The sequence below is a fragment of the Mandrillus leucophaeus genome, unplaced genomic scaffold (genome assembly GCF_000951045.1).
Source record: "Mandrillus leucophaeus isolate KB7577 unplaced genomic scaffold, Mleu.le_1.0 Scaffold2217, whole genome shotgun sequence".
NCBI classification, from domain to species: domain Eukaryota; kingdom Metazoa; phylum Chordata; class Mammalia; order Primates; family Cercopithecidae; genus Mandrillus; species Mandrillus leucophaeus.
In genome coordinates this window covers 4,319-8,401 of record NW_012102274.1, presented here as the reverse complement: position 1 = coordinate 8,401, position 4,083 = coordinate 4,319, and the positions used below count along the sequence as shown (strand labels likewise).

Genomic DNA, 4,083 nt, shown 5'->3' with positions numbered 1-4,083 from the left:
CAGTGACTATAAAAACTTCATTTTTGTTTTCAAGTCTTCAGATGACAGATCGCGCTGGAGTAGATGTGATCTTGCTTGCCTAAAGACAGCTGTGCTGGCCGGGGGCAGTGACTCAGGCCTGTAATCCCAGCACTTTGGGAGGCCGAAGTGGGTGGATCAGCCTGGCCAACATAGTGAAACTCTGTCTATACTAAAAATACAAAAAAATATAGCTAGGTGCGGTGGCATGCACCTGTAATCCCAGCTACTCAGAAGGCTGAGGCAGGAGAATCATTTGAACCCAGGAGGTAGAGGTTGCAGTGAGCCGAGACCTTGCCATTGCACTCCAGCCCGGGCAAAAAAAAAAAAAAAAAAAAAGACAGCTGTGCTATGGTTTTGTGTTTTTTAATCTCAAAAGTTGAATGATTCCAGAGTGGTTTTGCTAAACAAGCTGAAGCACACACCTCATTCCATTAAAAGGTGAGAAAACAGTTCTGAGGGACAGCAGGCTTAAAAGGCCCAGGATCACTGTGTGAGGCCACAGGTTAGCTCCCTCGGTGGGACATATGGACTCCAGCGCTGAATCTTTAAAATTCCACTCCAGTCTTGGCCTTATCCCATCCACCAACCGGCCTCAAAAAAGTAAGAGAGGAAAATATGCCCCAAAGCACTTGCCTTTCCTCCAAAAGTCAGAGACCATGCGGAGAGTTGCCTTTGCAAGGCTACTCAGCCAGTTCCTCCCTGTTGGTGATGCCTGGAAAGCCATCTTTCTCAAATGCTCAGAGGAGCAAGGTGGTCTGGGATCAGGGGCCAGCGGTTTGCTTTCTGTTGCCTTCTTGAGGGCTGTGTTTCCCAGGCCAGGCCCGAGGTCCCCGCTGGTGCTGCCTCAGCTGAGTGATCTCTCATTCTGAAACCAGATCTGGACCCTGGGCTCCTGCATGCCCATCGCTTGGGCCAGCTGTTCTCTGCTGGTGATGCCAGAGTTCCGCTCAAAGCACGCTCGCATGTCATCCCTTCGGGTCGCAGTCCAAAAGACTCTCCTTCGCCTTCCTCCTCCTCGCTTCCTCGGGGAGAGGGTTGTCAGAAGGTATGGGGAGAGCCGTCGCGGAGAGACCATGCCAGAATTTCACAGGACAGACACGGACAGAGAGAGGCCGGCCAGCTCCCTTGCGCCTCAGTCGGCCTCTGCACTGAATGCAGTGTGAAAAACAGACAACCACCCGAATTTCGGCTCTTTGCTCTTCGGGGAATTGACTCATTCCTTGGGAGAAGGAATTCGTCACAATCGCTCAGGTCTAGCGATTCGGAGGGTCGGTGAGCCCCCGCGGGCCGACGCGGCTGTGGGCCAAGCACTTAGCCCGCACTGGTCGCCCAACATATTCCCGGAGTGCGGGGTCCTGTTGGTCCTGGAGGCAGAAGACCGCTTTTTCTATCTGCCTCCCTTTCTCTATTTCTTGCTTGCTTTCTCCCTCTGTCCCTCCGTTCCTCCGTCCATTCCTCCCCCACTCACGTTCTTTCTCCCTCCCTCCCTTTCTCCCTGACTTCGCTTTTCCCTCTTTCTCCTCCCTCCTCTCCTCCCTCCCTCCCTTCCAACCTCCCTCTGTCCAACCGTCCTATCCTCCCTCCATCCTTTTCTCCTTGGCTGCCTCGGTTCCTCACCCCATCTCTGCCTGCCTTCACTCCGGTCTTGAAAGGGCAGCACCCAGGTTTGCTCGAGGTCTGGGCTCTACATTTAGCTGCCAGGTACTCCTCAATGATGGCGAGGAGGCTGGCGGGGCACGGGTGGGCGAGTAACGTTGGAGCGGGGAGGCAGCGGAGGCGAGCCGCGGAAAAGACAGCCGAGCTGTCTGCTACCCGGTCCCAGCGTTTCGCAGGACCGAGTTCTCCCCTCACCCCACTGAAGAACGCGGGACGAAAAAGGAATGAGACTTCTGCCCTGGCGGATCCCAAAGCCTAGCCAGCTGCCTGAGATCCCGCGCATGCGCAGTAGACGGCCCACCTTGGTGTATTTGGGCGGTCTCTGAGATCCTCTGGATGCTCAGGAAAGGATGACAACTCTCCTCTGTGTGTAGTCCCTCATGGGACCTGGAACTCAAAGATTCTACAGGTGAAAGAGAAGAGAAACCTCTCGCCTCTCCATACCGAGCCTGATGTTCACCCCCAAAGAGTCCATCGCTCTGCCCCACCCCACCCCACCCCGGGTCCTAAAACTCCTGGGGGAGGGCCCGGTATTCTTCATCGCTTAGGAGTGGTTCCAGCGGAGTGAGCTTTTCCACGTCCTTTAGCTCCCCCAGTGGCTCTGGATCTAGAAGAGATTATGCCTTTTGCTGAAACTCGGGGGTCGACAAGAGCTCCTCTAACAGGCTCCTCTGGCTGGTGGAGCGGTTGGGAGGGCGCCTGGATGGCTTGCATCTGCCCCTGCCACGCGGAGGCCTACGCAGGCGCCTTGGCTTCGGGTTCCTTTGCCGCCCTGGCGACCTGGGACCCCTGGCCCCTGCCCCACCACGGACTCAGGTGGAACGGGTGGGGCACAAGTACACCTTACTTCTGTGACTCAGCTTGACCGGGCCCAAGCTGTCCCACTGAGCACGCCCCCAGCAGGCCGCCCTGCTGTGGGTCCTGGTCCTCCTGACATCTGGTCGGGTGCAGAGGCCACCGAGGAGTCTGATGGTGGGAGACCGCCGCTTCCATAGGAGCCAGGACATCGAATCCAAAAGACCCGAGTGCCAGGAGCAGGTGGGAGATTCCTTATGCCTGTGAAGCCTGGCTGGTCTGGAGCAGAGTGAAGGCCCTTGCTGCGTGGCTCAGGAAAGCTCTCCGTGGGAGAACCCAAGGCAGGCTGTTCATGTGGGGTGCGGGAAGGGGCCTTTCCCAGGCCCAGGTGTGGGGAGAGTGACATCCACCCAGGGGCGCATTGCACCAGCCGCCTGTGTGCGTGCGTCCCCTGCCACCCTGGCCTGGAAGCCAAATCTGAATCCTAGACTCCGGGAGGCCCGTCTCTCTGGCCAGTTCCTCCCTGGTGGCAATGCCTGGAAAGAGATGTTACTCAAAGACTCGGAGGAACATGGTGGTCTGAGATCAGTTGATGGCAGTCGCTTTCTCCTGCCTTCTTAAGGGCTGCATTTCCCAGGCCAGGGCCGAGGTTCCCGCGGGTGCTGCCTCAGCTGGCGTGATCAGGTACCTGGACCCCTCAAGGTACTATTGAGGCCTAGGAGACTGACTGACAGGGGCAGGTCCCAGTAGTGGGGTCCTCTGGTCAGCTTCCACCCCAGAGGGTCAGGCAGAACTGCTTTGGCAACAGCTGATGCAGACCGGGGCCCAGGCCCTGAGGGGCTGCCCCAGTCTGCCAGTCACAGGCACTGAGCATCTCCTCTGCCTTATGGGCCTAAGGGCTGGCTGGGGCCTCTGGTTCCTGCTGCCTCCTGCAGGTGCCCTGACAGTCATCTCCTTCCTGAGAGTCACTGGTGCTGGTGAGATGGAGGGGGATGGAACCCCCCATCCCTGTCTCCCAGAGGACAACTACACTGGTCCCCCAGGCCTCTGAGCTCCAACTGAGAAGCTGGTGGCTCCACCTTCCCATCCTCGCAGCCCCTTCCCTGCCAGGAGAGAACCAAGTCTCTCCCATGGGGACCACAGCTGGCAGCAAGAGACAAAGGGCAGCTCAGCTGGGGAGAGGGAGCATGCCCAGCTCACCAGGGCGCCTTGCCTGTGCCTCTGCTGTGCTGCCAGGGCCCCATCAGGACAGCTCTGGTGTTCATCCTAACCAGGTGAAGCAGGAGCCAGGCTCTCCCTCCATCCCTGCCCCTCCAGGCCCAGGGACCCCAGCAGAGCCTGTGCCTCTCCATAGCCCCCACCAAGGGTTCTGGGCCTCACGCAATGACCAGATGGGAAGAAGGGCCAGGCCTAGGCAGAACCCCTCTCCTACCCCTTCCCCAGATTGAAAAAGAAATAGGTCCTTTCACATGTCATAATTTTGTATAAATATGTGTAAGAAATTTACTGAAAACCTAGATGAATTAGTAAGTTAATTAGATACAATCAGATGTAAGATCAACATACAAAATTAAATTGTACTATTGCATAAATCAGTTATTCTAAAAATTA

General features: G+C 56.8%; 2 pseudogenes; both read right to left on the bottom strand.

Annotated features, from left to right (window-relative positions):
* LOC105540556 overlaps positions 1-1,357 on the bottom strand; it is a 12,907-nt pseudogene extending 11,550 nt beyond the window's left edge.
* An 826-nt stretch (positions 1,358-2,183) lies between these two features.
* Positions 2,184-3,149, bottom strand: LOC105540555 (annotated as a pseudogene).
* Between the last annotated feature and the right edge of the window lie 934 nt (positions 3,150-4,083).